General features: G+C 45.3%; 1 long non-coding RNA gene across 1 annotated transcript in view; it reads left to right on the forward strand.

The window, feature by feature from the left end:
- Window positions 1–284: 284 nt before the first annotated feature.
- Window positions 285–18,746, forward strand: part of LOC144791019 (uncharacterized) — a 205,176-nt gene continuing 186,714 nt past the window's right edge. Inside the window, exons 1-2 of the long non-coding RNA XR_013602274.1 lie at window positions 285–528; window positions 2,988–3,061. This is a non-coding gene — a long non-coding RNA (uncharacterized LOC144791019). The remainder of the gene's footprint in view (window positions 529–2,987; window positions 3,062–18,746) is intronic.

Raw genomic sequence — 18,746 nt, forward strand, 5'->3', positions numbered from 1 at the left:
AAATAAATAACTAAATAACCTATTGAAGAAAACTAGTTTCGATTTCACTTCCCACCATCTTCAAGACACACCAAAATGTAGCCCTCTGTAATACATTGGCGAATACTGCCATCTAGCGGACAACGATGCGCCTCCGTTCAACCAGAAAACATTGCAGAATTAGTCAGTCGGTATGTGGCGTTAGGGCGAAAGTGAAACTTAGTCCGAAAACTGAACCCCTCCCACGACAACTAGCAAACCCTTTCGTTATACGATACAGATAAAGGCAGCTGCATAACATGAGATCGCCCAAGCCGTACCTGGAGAAAGGCGAAGTGCTGCAGTAAAATCTCCCAAAGCGTAAGGAGAGTGGCATACATAGTGTCGGATTGACATCGTAAGGTAAACTGCAGCAACGACAGTCGAAGAGCGTGAAGATCAAATGGAGGAATTTGAGCTAATACATGGAGTTTAACTGGCCACTATTTTGGTACTTACTTGAAGGCTTGCCACTGTTAAGGCAATTCATATATCTCGTGACGCGTGCAGGTAAGTCTCGATTTTGCAATAAGTGTGAAAGATTGAGTGAGGCAGGTTGCACCACTAGGGTTTGTCAGCTCCTGCTTACAACATTAATAACTAAAGCTCGGGGTGGGGGCAGGATGCGGGAGTCCAAGGGGCTTATTTACAAGTCCCTTGCGCCACTTTTGCGTCAATTTTCCCATGTTAAAAGTGACGCAAAAGTGTCGCAAGGGGCTTGTAAATAAGCCCCCAAGTGCGCAACTAGACCCTAACCTGTGTGTGTGTGTGGGGGGGGGGGGGGGCACTAACACTTACAGCAATCGGACAGGGCAAGCGTTTCCAGAAGTGGGATCGGAGCTGTCCTCGGAGCTAACGTAAGGAAGAGAAGTGACAATCTCCATTTGGAACATGTTCGACAACCTGATATTATTATTTTTTTTAAATTATAGAGTTGACACCGTTCTTAGGTTAAAACAAATACATGGGAACACGCACTAGTGATTCCAACAGTTGGTCTTTGAACTCAATTTGTAGCGTGCTATAAAGGGTTTCATTCTCTGATCCTAGAGCGTATGTAACAACGTCAAGTAGCAGCGTCCCCTTTTAGGGTCCGTCCCCTTCAGCACAGCAAATGCCCCTATGTCCAGGAGTAGTTAAAAATGATTCAACTTAAGTTATGTTCAGATGTACTGTATTTATTATATCAATGCAATATTCAATTTTCATCTGCTATGTCAAACATCAAATTAATTCAGTAAATCATAATTTTATCATATTCATTTTCATCCAAGGCAATTTAATTGCATTATCCCATCCCAATGCAGGTTAAACAAACCGCCATAACTTAACAAAACTGTGACGTGAAAACATGCATTGTGAATAAGTGGCTTTTGATTCAAATATATGAATGAACACCGCGCTGCAATATGGTCTTCAAGAACTGTTCTTAGGTTACTTACAATACAATTATGTTTGAAGAGCAGATTGAGATCACTAACAACTAAAAAGCAGCCTCTACAGATTTTAATCCAAAGCACATAAAACTAGTTTTCCCAAATTAATTTCAAGACACCCTTTTTGCCAATTCATTGATTCCTTCTGTGACAGGACATTTAGCTTGTGAAATATTTATCATTGCAAGTTCAGAAAAATGCTCTGTCTCATTAATGGCTGAAGGTACAGTGTAGTTTCTCTTACTGGATGTTGCAAATTGTTCATGGGTGAGGCTAGACTTATATATATGCCTCCAAATATTAGCCTTAGAGTCAGTGACTCATCACACAATTCCTTCTTCCTGAATTCATTTTGTGCAAATGAGTTGGTGATATTGCAGCCTGTAAATGTACCGCCACACGTGCTACACAAAAAATCCTATAATTATTGTTTGCACGCTGCATTGAGCAGTTCCTATATCTGCAGCATATTAAGCCACACCCATGCAAGATGAGCTGACAAAAAAAGTTATCTTGTAGGAATTATTATGACGAGAGGTGCCAGTCTCAATGGTAGAGGCCCCACTACCTACAGATACAAAGTTACTTTTGAAGAAGTTTTGTCCAATTCCAAGTCTCTGTAGAGATTAACAGTATTGAAGGCAAGGGAGAGGTCAAGGAATAGGCATCCCGCAACTCCATTTGAATAGATTGCGTTGTTCAAATCATCCTGTATGGAAGTCAGTTTTGCTTTTGTGCCACAGCCATACCTTACTAAGATTTCAATGGGATGTGCGAAAATAGCAACTGTGCAAAATAATTGCCAATAAATGCTTGAAAGGTAAAAAATTAAAGCAATGTGATTTTGAATAAAACTGAGTGTTATAAAACCACTGCACTGCTTCTGGATAACAAGCTATGTCATGGCAACCCATGCCTAACTCCATGCCGTTGTCTGGAAAAGTTAAGATACTTGCATTGTGCTGTGATGTGATTTTTCAAACGCATCATAGTCAATAGACGTGTTTCAAAAGCATCGGAAATTCTGAGATTTACTTTGTAGGTCAGCAGTCACTTGACCTTCTGTGATGAAACGTAAAAAGTGAGCTTTAAGAGGCACACCTTAGTTAGGGGCTATGTCTCCACCCCCATGTTGGTTACCTTTATTACAGTATTTGTTTGGGCAGAAAGTGTGTGCTGCCATCGAAAAACAATGCTTGACTTACTACTGCTGGCTCCTGAGGGGTGTTCTATCACCTAAAAAAACATAATGATGTGGCAGATTACTATGAGAAGACTCATCTGCCATGCTGTAGTATTGTCTAATAATATTGTTAAAGCCTCGTGAAATAATGTGTGCAATAATCACAGTGGGCACCATGCTTTTATTGATTGGCTAATCCTATTGGTGAATAGAGCTTCTTAATAAGGCCCTTTTTAGGTCTCCCCTAGGCAGCGCGCATGCGCTGTCTCTCCGAGACATCATGTAATCATGTAATGTTAGCGGGCTTATATTTGGCTGTGGATCCAATGCGTCACTTTCCTTTATTCCAGAAGCAGCACCCCCTAAGTACAGTTTTCGTCCGCTTTCGTGGTTCATGTGTCTCCGAGGGGCTGTATCTTTTCATGTAAGTACTACTTCTTTGTTTTGTTTTTAAGTGCCATGTTCACCCGATGCCATGCACTTATGTTTAAAATGCACAGGGGCTTTCATTATTACTACTTTTGCATTACTGTGGCGGCCATGCGCCTAACGTTTACGTGGACGGCTGCCCACCATGCTTTATTTAAGCAGTGAGATGTCCAACACATTTGTTAGAAATGGGGTTCTCTAGTTGGCAAGGGCTTGTACCTTTATCCAAATAGGGGCCCTTCTTCCTAGTCAGGATAAGGGAGCAGTCAGGCTTATTTTAGAGGCAGTGTGTAAAGTATTTGCACATAACCAACAGTAATGCAGTGTAAGCACTACAAAAGAACACCACACCAGTGTAGAAAAATATGCAATATTTTTATATTCTTAAGACAAGACCAAAAACAATAAAAATCCACAATACAGTACTTACAAATCTTCGGTTATCAAGACATGCTTGAAAAACAGTTCCTTGATGTCGATAGCTTCGTCCGGGGCTATCGCGGCGTTGTGAGCAAACAAATCCAAACAGTTCTGGCTGACCGTGGTGTCACGGGCCAGCTACAGTGTGGGAATGACATGCAAACAGTACCTTTTAGAAATGCACGGCGTCGGCGACCTCTCATTGAGCTTCCGAAAGCGTAGCATCTGCAGGCGTCGGTTCCGGAGGTCGGTGCAGGAGTCGTCGGGCCCTCGAAGTCACACTTGTTGCAGATCGAACTCCTCTCTGTTGAAGGCAGGAGCGCTGGCGTCGGCAGGCATCGGGTGCTGCAGTGCGAAGTGCAGCGGTGCGGCGTGCGGTGCCCCCAGGTTGCGTTGCGAGCAGCGGCTCAGTGGCGGCGTCAGATGGTGGCATTGGTGAGACAAGGGTCGCGGTGCAAGAAGAATGCAGTGCTCGTCGCGGTGCTGGCATGTCACGGTGCAAGCAGCAGCGGCGTCATTGCTGAAGCGCTGTCATCGGCTGACAAACTGGAGTTGGATACAAAGGCGTCGCCGTGAAGCGAGGTGATGCGGAGTGCGGTGACCAAAGGTCGCGGTGCAAGCAGCTGCTCGGTGGCGTCATCAGCAGGCATCGTCGGTGAGACCAGGGTCATGGTGCGGCGTTGCGGCGGTGCCCTCTGCGATGCCTTCAGGACACTGAGTCGGGAGCGTCGTCGTAGACGGCGTCGGGTTGCTTTTTCTTCTGTTGTAGCACAAAACACACAGTCCCCAGTGCTAAGGGCGGAAGAGCTTGAAGCCTTTGCGGTTCCTGTGACTTCTACCTCAAGTCTTTGGAGAACCTCACAAAGTAGATTGCAAAAAGTTCAGTCCAGTCCTTTCACTGCCCAAGAAAGAAACATCCACTGCAGACCAACGCAGCAAATCACGCAGCAAAGTGGTAGTCCCTCCTCATAGCTTCTCCGGCTCTTCTCCCTGGCAGTATTCTAGGTCCAAAAGAGTTTCTAAAGGGGTCTGGGTGCCAATATTTATATCCCAAAATAAATGGGCCAGATTCACAGTACTAACTTAAGACAAAATCCTAAACTTACTACTTTTGGTATTCACAGAAGGCATTTAGTAGTAGTAAGGTTAGGACTTTGTCTTAAGTCTGTCTTAAGTCTTTCCTACGTGTATCTTAAGTCTGTCTTAAGTCTGTCTTAAGTCTGTCCTACTACTTTTGGTATTCACAGAAGGCATTTAGTAGTAGTAAAGTTAGGATTTTGTCTTAAGTTTGACTCTAAGTTTGACTTAAGACAAACTTGAGACAGACTTAAGACAGACTTAAGAAATTCTTAAGACAAACTTAAGACAAACTTAGGACAGACTTAAGACAGACTTAAGACAGACTTAAGACAAACTTAGGACAGACTTAAGACGGACTTAAGACAAAATCCTAACTTTACTACTACTAAATGCCTTCTGTTAATACCAAAAGTAGTAAATTTAGGATTTTGTCTTAAGTTAGTACTGTGAATCGGGCCCATTTATTTTATATATATACCTGGTGTGCTTTCATTTGGTCATTCACGAGATTATAGACTGGTAAAACAAGCTGCTTTACATTCCTTCAAGACTTAGCCTGAAGGCTGCTCTCCACAGCTACCACTAGGATAGCTTTCTATATAGGTTGTCTTTAAACCTACCATCAATAAGGGTCGTTTGGACTGGTGCAAGGTGCCCACTAGAATAGTGGACAGCATATGCCAGGCCAACTTCTCACATTGGTGTGCAGTGTGTGGGATTCGAGCTTGCCATTATTTTATCAGATAATCTCAAGTGTGTGATCGTTTGAAAAACACTAAAGGTACCAGAGGTACATATAATACAAGCTTAAATACAGTAAGTTCTACTGAACTTAGAGTTGTGTGTCAAGGGCTTAAGCACACCCTTTCCACAACTCAAGAGAAGTGTAGTAGGTAAACATTGGCAGGTCTTAGTTACCTTTTCAGGGCTACTCACTTGGGTGGTAGAATCAGTGCTGCAGTCACACTAGTAGCACTCAGTGCACTTTTCTAGGGTCTAACAAGTAAATCAAATATCCCATCATGGAAACACCAATCCATAACACAATTTACCACAGAAGCACTTGCACTTTTTTACACTGATCAGCAGCGCGACAGTGCGCAGAAACGCCACACCATCAAAAACAGAGTCAAAACCAGGAGGTCAGTAAGCAAAAACTCAGGGGGAACACGGAAATGCGGAAATAGCAGATAGCGTCATTTCCCTCCACCCAAAGCATCATTTCCCTCCTTCAAGCTCCGGCTAGGCTTATCCCTCGAGCAATTAACGGAGCTGTCATAACACGCTTTCAATATGTATTCAACACCCTCAAATCGTACAGCACAAGTCAGAATTAGACCTAGGAGAAAGTTGAATTACACTGGTGAAATTCACGTAATTCCCAAATTTTGCATTAGGCGAAATTCACGAAATGACTTGAAATTTACTATTATGCGATTTTACATCAGTTTTGCATGTGAGACATTTATTGCTCAGACTAGTCTACTGTTGTAAGCTCATGCAACTTTTTTTGCCTAATGTGCTCACTCGGAAAAAGTTATTTGAGATATCAGCAAGCCACATTTCTATCTGAAAGTGTACTTTTGTGAATTGTTTTATGGAATTTCATGACATTTTTACAGAAATTAGCAAAAACATTTTCCCATGAAATTTTATGCAATTCCCGCCTTCCAAAAATCAGAAAATTATGCCCACCATTAGTCAGAACTACAGTAATGGAAAGTAAAGTTATACATTTTCCAGGTTTACTAACTTGTCATGAACACCTACAAGAAAGGATCACGGCGATGAACAGTGCACTGCTAAAACAATTGTAGAAATAAATAATAACAAGCATTTGCAATGCAATTGGTCTTCTGTTTAAGCTATTGGCATGGTGAATGACAATGCCTTTTATTTATATTTTAAAAACCTAAACATAAATAAAAGGCATTGTCATTCACAATGCCAATAGCTCAAACTCGCAATTGCGAGATCGATTGCATTGCAAATGCTTGTTCAAAATAGCCCTGGCAACCACCATAATGCTGCAAAGGCATGTGTGCATGTTTTATTTTCTATGTTCAAGTTTGTGGTTTGCAGAATACGCAGTTTGTTCTGCCCTCCCATCCCAACACTGCAACGGACACGCCAGTTGCTGCAAACCCAACAGTCTCAAGTTGATTCTTCCTCTTGCACCAACCCGCTGTCTCAGTTCACTCTCCCCAACTGCAGCATCCCGTCACGGCTCGATCCCTTCAGCCATATGAGCCGGACCTCTTGTATGTGGTTTCAGGAAAAGTGGGCTTCTCGCCTGAAATGTTTTTGAAAAAGTTTGGGTCAAATTTGGTAAAACGTCATTGACCCTGAAAGGGCATTTGTGAAATATTCCAGTACTTTTATGGAAGCAAGAGAAGCCTGGTCTTTCCTGGGGGTTGATCCTATTTTTTCAAATTGGATAAGTCAGAATTTGCTTCCACTATGTCATGGTCAGCATTTTTTTACGAATGAGTGCCTTATGCCAAGGATTACATACAGTATGTCAGAATGTTGCCATAGATACTCCCAAAATAGTCATGGGTAACTCCAAAAATTACCTACATTATACAAAGGTCAGCATTTTGCCATCGCCTGCCCATAAAACTAGTAAAAGGTCTCTTAAGGGAAGCAGTATCTCAAATGTTAGTTCCAGAATTTTAGAAGTACATGCAGCATGTCAGGGCCTGCATTTTGCCATGGATAACACCTCACATCCATATGTCACTAGTGCCCTCGTTCATAAGGCAAGAATAACCACCAGTCTGCCAGACCAGCAGCAAAAATGTAGACATAACACACACACACTCACACAAATACTCATTCTCTCACACACTGATTCTCACACACTCATTCCCTCACACTCATTCTTTCACAAACTCAGTTTCACAAACTCTCACACTCATTGTCACTAAATCTCTTGATCTCTTTCTCACATTTTTACTGGTGAGCTGCAGGATTGACTGGCGCACACACTTCCACTCACACTCCCATAAGTCAAATCGGATTGTATTTTGTTAGAAAAGATTGCACTGTTGCTGCTCCTGCTATAACTGTCTTGTCTTTGAGTGAAGCTTAGTAAAAACATTTTCTCTATACAATATTCAAAAATCATAACATATGGTCTTGTTAATGCTTACAAGTACGATGTGAATGAAAGGGCTGTACAGGGCTTATATCTGGGTTTACATGTGAATAAAGCAGTTAAACTATTGGAAATAAACTAATCTGCTTTAAAAAATGTATTACTACAGCATTCAGTTGATCTTACAAAATGCTTGACTCCGTTGGCAAACATGGTTTTCTATCCGTTAACACTTAGTATGCTGGGATTTTCAGACCCAATTTACAATTTAAAAGAACAATTGCATGTCCCTGAATGAAGCATTGTGGTCAATGGAAATCCAGGACTGGCTGAAGATGTCACACAATACAATGGGCAACTATATAAGAGGTTTACGTTTTTGTTTGTGATTTTAAACCTATATTTTTGGAAGCCAACAGGCTCAGATACCCTCTGCCATATTGCTTCATCATTAGCCTGTTGTGTTTACTTTCTCCTCCTGTGCCACATAACCACTCGCTCCCAGCTCATGCCCACAGCCTTCATACGGATCCTTAATCCTGCATGATCCCCCAAAGCCTCAGGCCTGATCTCCCTCCTCTCTCTATCCCACATCCTAAGTCTATTCTCCCTTTTTGCACCAGCCATGTGGTTGCAGATGGAACTGACTATGTATCTAGTGCCATGGAAGGAGCAGGTATTCTGTAGGTGCCTTTGTAGAAATATGTTTATATTCATGATAATTGGGTAATTTTTAGGTCTCACCTGCTACAGTGCATGCACTGCTTGCACATTTTCTCTCGCTTGTGAGACATATTGTATACAACATGGGACTTTGCCAGTGTTTGTTATGTGTGCAGCATAAGAGGTGTGCTCATGTAAGGGCTGGATGATAGTGAATAGTTTGAGTGAATACAGTGGGAGTGGAGGGAGTCTATGGTGAAAGGTGTGATGATGTGAGTGTAGGACGAGCTGCATGAGTGTAAGGTGAGCTGAGGGCCCATGTGAGTGCCGGGTGAGAGGAGTGCGTACAGAGTGAGAGGAATGTGTGCGGGGTGAGTGTTTTGAGCGATGTAAATTCAGGGTAAGTGGTCTTCCTGTGTGAGTGATGGATGGCCAATGGGCCTGTGTGAGTGCAGGATGAGCTGCAAGGGTTAGGGGTGAGCTGCAGCATTGACTGGTGAGTGCAAGGTGAGAGGAGTTAAAACAGGGTGAGTGATGTGTCCCTGTGAGTTCTGGCAGACTATTGCACTTGTCTGCAAGCAGGTTGAGCTGCATGAGTGGTGGGTGAAAAGAGTGCCTGTGTGAGTGGAGGCTGAGCAGTGTACCCTTGTCAGTGCAGTGTGAGAGGAGGGAGTGAAGGGTGAGTGGTGTGAGTCCAGGGTGAGTGATGTGCCTATTTGAGTGGTATGAGTGCAGGATGAGTGATGTGCCCATGTGAGAGAAGATTGAGCTGTGTGAGTGACTGGCGTATCTATATGAGTGCAGGGTGAGTGATGTGCCGTGTGGGAATAGGGTATGAGAAGTGAGTGCACAGTGAGTGACAGGAGTTTCATGTGAGTCCAAGGTGAGCGGTATGCTCATATAAGTGCAAGAAGTGATTAATTTGAGCCGGTGGTTTCCGGTGCTCGGCACCAGCACTTAATTGTCAACACCGGCTCTTTTGACAATCTGCCACATAGTGGTGCTGTCTGTCTGCTTTAGAGATGAACACAACAACAGTTATTAATTCAATATACATTAAAAATAACTATTTCCAGCTGACCAAGCCATTTTTATAGCTTTGGGGGCTTGGAATCATCTGAATTGTCAATTGTAGGAATGGTAGAGTAGTAGTTATGTTGGTGATATCTTTTGTAGTGCTTACAGGGTCATGTGTGATGCAAGCTGCAGTGGCCTCCTGGCAAGGACCCTAGCTCTTATATTTGTTATAAATTAAGCACTGAGCAGGGTAAGAGGAGAGTGAATGGTGTGAGTGCAGGGTGAACGGTGTGAGCGCATGGTAAGCTGTGTAAGTACAATTTTGATTACTGTGAGTGCATGTTGAGTGTGGTGAGACTGCAATCTGTGCGGTGAGTGTGACAAGTGAGTGGAGTGTCATGTTAGTGCACTGTGAGTGGTGTGCTCATGTGACTACAGGGAAAGAGGAGGGTGAAGGGCGTTAGTGTATGATGAGTGTTGTAAGGGCAGTGTGATCGCTGTGAGTGCAGGGTGAGTGGGAAAGTGAAAGGTGAGTCATGAGAATAATGGGTGAGTTGTCTGAATGCAGATGCTATTCACAGACACTCTGAGCAACTCATCATGTCATCCACGGTTGGCGAGTGGGGTTTCAGATATCATTTAAACAATTGTTATTATGGCATCAGAGTTGAGGAAAAAAATGATTCATGGATCCTGCAACAAAATGTCAGCCTCTTCATGATATACTTAACGTTGCTTTTCACAAAATTCATTCTCCCACTGTGGCAGCAAAAGTAATTTGGAAATATAAGGAATAGGTAGAGTGGGAACACAGGGCATACAGAAACCGGTGAAAAAAACACAAAGGCTCGTTAACAAGTAAATGGTCTTTTATAGACCTCTGAAATTCTCACATAAGATTGAGATAAGGTGGCAGCTACTGCCCAGCTAGCCCACAGCAGCTCAAAAACTTTGCATGTGTCCTGGAAAGTTAATCAGTCCAGACGAAGACATATGATGGGGTGGGGAGGGGACGACTAAAGCCCCCATACATTTCTTTGAACGCTTAGGTTTTTTTCAACTCCAGTAGATGAAGGGCTGTTCTGGCAATGAGAGCTAGTGAACTAAAACTGTTGAATATTCTGTTTTGAGGGATAGCTGCATTCCTCTAGTGCAAGTGATATATATTACAAAGTAGTGGTCGCCATTGTGTAGGTATAGTTTGGTCGGAGTTTCCATAGGAAGGACATTTTTTGTTTCTTGGATAGATTTGGAACCGTTTGACAAATCTGTTTTAAACATTCTTTTAAAAAACAGTTTATCCACTTGGCTCCTCTATTGAAAGTTTTGTGCTGTTCCGTAAAGTGGGGGGCTACTACAAAGGGGGAGCCCCAAATGCGTGACTTCCCATATTAATTCCCACAGGAATGTTTGCTCTCTGATACAGAAAAAGCGACTGAACAAAATTAGAAAACATTTGGGAAAAGATAGAACATTACACTGAAAGTAAACTTTTTTGTTATTGGATGTACATACTGTAGGAAATTGCCCTTTTCGACATGGTTACCCCCACGTTTTGCCTGGTATACAATGTATTTTGACTGAAAGTGCACTGGGTTCCTGCTAACCAGGTTGCCAGTGACAAATCTCTTTCCCAAAACTGTATAATTATTTTCCCCAATTGGCAATACCTTTAGTATCCTCTGTAAGTCCCTAGTAAATGGTACCTCTTTGAACTATGGCCTGAGATACTAAAGTGCATCCCGAATGGTGGCAGTACACATTGAGACACCCTAAGAGACCCCTCAACATGCATATGTAAATGTCTTGGTTCAGACAAAAGTGAAAACATGCCCTTCTGGCCGATGCTGCATGCAGTCATCCCTATAGCAGGCCCTACCCCCCTATAGCAGGGTGCTGCGGGGCAGTGGGGTGGGGTGGGGCGGAGCGGGGGAGGGTCAGGGTGGGGGAGTAGTGAAGTTGGACATACTACGGCCAGAAGTAAAGTAAAATACTTACTTTACTCCTGGCCGTCACTACCCCCACCTTACAACTCCCCCACCCCGCCCACCGCCCGCAGCACTCCCACTGCGAGCCGCCCCTGGTGCACTATACTGCATGTGAGGGCCAAACTGCCTCAGCAAATAGGCTTTTATACTGGTCTTATTAATTACTGTTAGTACGAGGGATCAGGGAATCCATTTTAAAAGCATGTGCTGGACATGGGTGAAAACAAGTTCCCCAGCTACATGATGGCTTCACTGAAAATAAGGATGTTTGGTATCAAACTTCTCGTATTAATAAACCCACAATGTTGTCAGTGTCAGATTTAGTATTACATGCACTAAGAGGTGCCCCGGAAAACCTACCAGCCACTGGTGTGTTGACAGACCGGCTCTATCCAGCCTGTGACCAGAGATGAGTTTCTGATCCCCTAGGGTGAGGGCCTTCAGGTTACCTGTCAACTGCGCGTCGGTGCTAGGCTGCCTTTTTATGATGTAAATGAGCATCCCAATTGCCGCTCAACTGCACGCAAACTGTCCAAGATGGCAGCCGCCAGAGCACAGAGAAGCCTGAGCCGTTAGGCCCCCATACTAGTCAGTTACATTACTGTCAGAATGAGGGATCAAGGAAGCCATTTAAAAAGCATGTGCTGGACACAGGTGAAAACAAGGTCCCCAGCTAAATGTTTGATGCCACTAAAAATAGGGGTGTTTGGCACCAAACTTCTCATATTAATAATCACAGACTGATGCCAGTGTCAGATTTTGTAATTCATGCACCTAGATGGCACCTTAGAGGTGCCCCTGAAACGTACCAGTCAATGATGTGCTAACTGACTGGTTTTAGCCAGGCTGCCATCAGAGATAAGTTTCTGACCTCCAAGGGTTAGGGCCTTTGCTCTCTGGGGGCCATAAAGTAAGCTTGCTCAGGCAGAGAGTGGTTTGCACCCTTTGCCACAATATGTCTTGCGAATTAGCTTTCCAAGGATAGGTAACTTCAAAAAGGCTTACTGCCTTTGGTATGTGAATCTGACTTCTCTCACAAGAGAAGAAACTGATTTCCTTTGTCCAGAGACTTTTGGCACCTGGACAGGTGGAAAATTAGTTAAGGAAGACAGGCGTTTCCACCCTCAGACAAGTACCACCCCTAAACGGGACTACCTGATGTAGAATCAACTTTTCAGAAGGGACCATCTGGGTGATGGAAAATTTAGGATCTCCAATACAGGGTTATGCCCATTTCCTCCAGGAAGTGTTCACATAGGGGGCGTAGTGACCCCAGGGGTAAGTAGCTCATTGGCTGTTACCCTATACTCTCCTAAAATCCCTAAATTCAATATTTAGGTGCACCCTGGCACCAGGAAATCAGATCCTGCTGACCAACAGAAGAAGGGTCTAAGAGCTGTGAAAGAAGTACTGCAGAAGAAGAAACGGACTTGGCACCAGCCGTGCCGTCCTGTTTTCCTATTCTCGACAATTGCGTCAACATTTTCTTGCCCGGCAAGCTGATGTTCCTCCAAAGCCTGGAGGACTGCCAATACTTCTTCAAAGACTCAGGAACTCCCCTGGAGCAGTGAGCTGCTTCCCTGCATCCTGCAGGCACCCCAAAGAAGACTGTGAGACCCCGGAACTGCAAAAACCCGACACTGCAAAGCCCCACTGCACCCGCACTTCCTAGCCCAAGCTGAAGCAGACCAATGGTGCCAGCGCGGTCCCTCAGCCCTCCAGAGACAAAGCCTACCTTGAACCTGCCCACTATGGATTTCCCGCCGCTGCCTGCAGCTTCTGTTACCAGGCCCCTCTACCACGAGAGCTCCAGGTGACAAAATCCGAAGCCTAAAGACACTTCTTCACCCGTCCCCCTGGAGAAGAAGACCAAAGGTGTTCCCACGTTCCCGAGCATCACAAGAGCTGAGCCCACTTGTTGGTTCAGCCCACCTGGCCCCCATTCCGAGCCTGCAGCCTCTTTTCTGACGGACCGATCTCCCTAGCTTGAGTTGGGCACCCAACGCTGTAAAGCACATCTGCACCTGGCCGCCCCAGTCCTGCCCAAAGTGAACTTCTGGTGCTGCCTTGGACCTTGCCTGATACTCCCCTTAAGTACAGAAGATCACTCCTGTAAGTCGCCATTCAGGGCTCAAAAGCAATACATGTTTTTCCTCCAGAGGTTTACATTACTGCGAACTGCTTTAAGTACGATTTAAAGTATCAAACTCACCCGACGCCGAAAAATACCTCTGCACCCAGTGCCTCCCAAGGTGACCTGTGGATGTTGCTGCATAAATAGTCAACTTCCTTCTAATACTTTTAGTGTTTTTTTCGAGAAATTAGCTTTTTAAAAATGATGGATACATCTTATATAGATGGCACGACTATGGGCAGAACAATTCCTGCTGGCAATTGTCAGACGATTTCCAGTCCAAACAAGTAAGCAGTGATGCAATGATGAAAACATTGCACTTACCAACAGCTGTAGAAACATTTGGTGGGCCAATGTAGTGCCATTCACACAGGTTATATCTGACATATATAAAATGTTGATACTGGTTTTGGAGCAATTGAATTCAACTAATGACTCCAATTCATGGATTTCTGATGGTAATGTAGGTTTTTTCATCCATCTAACTATTTTTTTTTATAAAGAATTCAAAATGTCATCCATTTCATAAAATGCATGCATGAATTAATGCTGACTGTAGAGCTGCTGAATTCCTTGATCCATGCAATCATGAAAGACGAAAAAACAAAAATATCTGAAGCGAGGACCGATTATAAATCTATTTTTAAACTCTGAAAAAGAAATTGGGAATATAAAATCTGAAACGATGTGCTAAAGGCAGCTCAGTCACATGTTTATAGGACCTTCTGCCATATTGTGGATGGAGGAACGAAATGATGAAGCCAGAGGTTGATATCCAGGCACGAGTGAAATTATATATCTCTGAGTTATATGAGACCACTCTATTATAATTGCAAAATCCTGTTAAGTGTGCCCTTGAAATTGTCCTGTTAAACCTTGAAGGCATTCCTCTGGTTCATTTCCTCATGATTGACACCCTAAACACTAATAATTCCCAAAGATCAGGTAAGGCACCTAGGTTAGACAAAACACCTGGTGATCTATTTTGCTCTGAACCCTTCATATGGGTACCTTATATTAACAAACTCTCAAATGAGATAAGGAATGGTGGGACGTTCTGGGGAGAGGTGTGGCGCCGCGGCCAGGGCGACTGACGCTGGAATCTGGGGACCACGGTTCGATCCCCGGCTCCGGCGGCAGATTAGCCCAGCACCATGTGACTCTGGGCAATAGCTCGCTTAATCTTCCCGACGGCCCCCAGCGCCTAGAGACCCTTATGGGTGATTGTGCGCTTTACAAATGTGGACTTTACTTTACTTTACTTTAATCATGCAGGGACGCAGAATAATTCCAATACATAATAAGCATTTACTATGCAATGGTCTCGGCAGTGTGAAACTTAGAGCCATTGGCATTGCTCATGACATTATTTTTATTTATGTTTTTTTTTAAAACATATAAATAAATGGCATTGTCATTTACAATGCAATAGCTTAATCTCTCGCAAATGCGAGACCTATTGCATTTGCACCCACACACAGAGCCACACACACACATACATAGCCACCCACACAGAGCCACCCACACAGAGTCATTCACATAGAGCCACCCACACACACAGAGCCGCCCTCACAGAGTCATTCACATAGAGCCACCCACACACACAGAGCCACCCTCACACCGAGCCACCTACACACACAGAGCCACCCTCACACAGACCCAACTACACACACACAGACCCACCTACAAAAAAAGCTACCCACACAGAGCCCAACACACACACAGAGCCCAACACACACACAGAGCCTAACACACACAGACAGAGCCACACACACAGAGCCCAACACACACACACAGACAGAGCCACACACACACACACACACACAGAGCCACACAGACACAGACAGAGCCACACACAAACAGACACAGACAGAGCCACACACACAGACACAGACAGCCACACACACACAGACAGATCCACACACACAGACAGAGCCACACACACATACACAGACAGAGCCACACAGACACAGACAGAGCCACACACACAGACAGAGCCACTCACACACACACAGAGCCACACAGACAGAGCCACACAGACAGAGCCACACACACATAGCCCCCCACACACAGAGCCCCACACACACAGAGCCCCACACACACAGAGCCCCACACACACAGAGCCCCACACAAACAGAGCCCCATACACTCAGAGTGCAGCAGTGAACGCATGGTGCAGTGGGGCTGAGTAGAGAGTGCAGCAGGGAAGGGAGCGGTCCAGGGAGGGGCTGAGGAGAGAGTGCAGCAATGAAGGAACGGGCCAGTGGGGCTGAGGAGTGAGTGCAGCAGTGAAGGGATGGGACAGGGAGAGGCTGAGGAGAGAGTGAAACAGTGAAGGGGCGGTGCAGTGGGGCTGAGGAGAGAGTGCAGCAGTGAGTGATGGTGCAGTGGCGGAGTGAGGGCTGCAGCCTGGATGCGATGAGGAGGAACGGGGCAGATATTCGTGGAGCTGGAGCAGGGAGGCTGAGAAGACCGAGGCGGGAAGTTGCCTTCAGCACCGGGGTCGTGGGGGACACTCTAAGAGGGGCTTGGCTAGGGGAAAGAAGAGAATGGGGCATCTTAATGCAAGAACTGGTGTGGGTTGAGTGTTTCCAAACCTTCTTTTTATAGTGCCAGCATGAATCACTTGGCCACTTCAGTGCGCCTTTGTCTTGGATGAGAAGAGGTTTATCATAAATAAATGGCGCTGATCTCCCAGTTACAACAAAGAGATGCGTGGGAAAGGGTATACTTTGTTGAACTGTGTTTTCCTTAATCCCAGCATTTGTAGACAGAAGCAAACTATTCTTGACGATTGCAAGCCATGATCTATAGCGCAGATCATACACAGCCGGGTTTAAAGCGCTAAGAAAGACTGTGAGTAAAATTGCATCCATGGAGACACGTGGAGCGCGAGCAGACCGTCGGTGGGGTCAGACAGCCGTGCACAACAACCGTCCTGTGTGTGAATCCAGCAGAGGAGTCATAAATACCCATTAAAAAATACACTTTTCTAACAGTTTGGCGGAACTTTTTCCAGTCTTGTCGAGGGGGCCTCAGCGCGTGCGTATGCCTGTGTGGGGTGGTGTTTATAGGGCACAGAGCAGGTCTGTACAATACTGTGGATAGCTGGGGGTCCGGCTTCGGGGCAGGGCCCCGGAAGCCCCACTGGTGGTCGCACCAGAGAACAGCCAAGGTGGCCCCTTCTGCTTGTGAACCGGCTGCACTTTAACCAGGTGGTTGTGCGGTAGGAGCGGGTGCGCCTAGAGTCAGGGTTTGCCCACAGGAGGCGCCACACACATCCTGGCACCGAATCAAGCGCAACTGGTCACAGACCCCATTCAGGGGGTTCGTGCTCCATCACGGATCGGTGCTGGGAGACGTGTTATGCAGTTTCTCGGGGCACCATTGCCCCTAAAGTGGATCCCGCCAGAGGTGGCCCAGGCAGTGGCGCTTAACTGCGTCTTCAAACATTGCGCCTCCTTCTGGAGGTGACTGGTCAATGCAGGAGCCTTGAGCACAGAAGAATCCCCTTTTCAGAATGCAGACACCAGCCGTGCAGAATGGCCTTGTTTTAGTACTTGTTCATGAGAACCAGGTGACCTGAGTTGCAGCAGTGTCCGCATTTGAGACTGCACCCACCTTGAGCAGTAAATGGGGCGTTCAGCTGCCTCAAAAGTTAGTGGGATTACACGCACACCAATCAATGCTCTTGGTCTGTGCGACTCCCAGATGCAATATGGAGAAGCACTCTGTGCTGTCCATCAGTGTGGGCATTAATCCATTGTTGCTGCAGAATAATATAGCGCGAACTCGGCCGGAGGTATTGGAGCGCTTTACAGGAGCACCAGTTCCATTTCACAAGGACGCGTTCATTTTTGGTAGGCATGGGAAATTAAGTGATTTGCCCAGAATCACAGGATGTTGAGCTACCGCCGAGACTCGAACCTGGTTCCCCAGTTCCAAGGTCGGCAGCTCGGGGCCTTATGCCACATCCTGGATACAACTGCTGCTCCGAGTGAACAGAGCAGTCTCCTTCCTTCCCACGACCAGAGAGGAATGTTCACATTGAAAGAGAAGGCCCCTTGCGGTAATTCCAGGTAACTGACCCGCTTGGAGGCATTCAGAAAGGAGGGTAGGAAAAGGGCGCGCATTGAGCTCCCTGGACACCGGAACTCGCTGGGAAGTCGGTGGCGCTGACTGACTAATGGCGGCCTTTTTATCAGAGTGCACCACAGGTGCTGGGACAAAGAGGCCAGGCCTTCCTGCGTCACCGGATATTTAATCCGAGCCGTCCGTTGGCTGTCTCGGTTCAGTGGCGATTGGTGATATCGCTTGATGGTTTTGGGAAAACTCTGCTCTACTTTTGGGAGCGAGGTTTTAATACAGACAAAAACAGACATTGTTAGCAAGGAAGGACAGCTTTCCCTTTGCTATGCCTGGAATCGCTCTACTCCTGTCATAACAAGTCTTCCGGACCGGAAGGTAGTAGTAGGGGTAGAATATAAGTAAACACCGCTGTTAACTTAGTTGGACCCTCACCAGCAAATAGGAGGCTGTTGATGAGCAAAGGGGGGCCCTAGACTCAATCCTGTAATGTCATTGGAGGGTTGGACACAGAATACAATACATGAGAACAAGCGCTCGCCATTTGCTCTAAGCCCCGTCCCTTTCAGACTAGGGGGCGTGTTTTTGAGGAGAGAAAGAAACGCAAAAAAACGCCCCTCAATCCGAAACGGACGGGGCTTAGCTACAAAAAATGACGTCAGAGAAACCTCTTCTCCAATGGCTGGCCGCCGTTTAGGGAGCCAGCCTATGGAGAAGAGGGGTGGGTTTAAGACTCGCTACTCTGAGACATGAGATCTCGCCAGCGAGACTGCGCATGCGCAGCCTACGCTAGCCGAGACCTAAAAAGGGGTCATATAGCTAAAAGATATTCTGCAATCTGATACTTGATAAATTATTAATATGAATCAAAGAAACTCAGATTCTTTCCCACTCTCATGCAACATTCTGAGCAAAGGTTAGCACTGTAGACCAGGTTTTTTGCTTTCTCTTAATTAAGTCCAGTTCCTTCCACTTATTGATCTTAAAATAACAAACTCTCTATTGCAATAGGGAAGGTAGGACTATTCCGGAATCATGGAGTGTGCAGAGATTTTTCTAATTCAAATTAAGTGGTCACATAGCCCTTCAAAGTATTATTGGGCAATAAGATTGATCGATAAAATCCAAAAGATATTTTGCAAACAGATATTTGATACATTTTAACATGGATAGAGAGAAATCAAATTATTTC

The sequence above is a fragment of the Lissotriton helveticus genome, chromosome 11 (genome assembly GCF_964261635.1).
Source record: "Lissotriton helveticus chromosome 11, aLisHel1.1, whole genome shotgun sequence".
Lineage (NCBI taxonomy): Eukaryota > Metazoa > Chordata > Amphibia > Caudata > Salamandridae > Lissotriton > Lissotriton helveticus.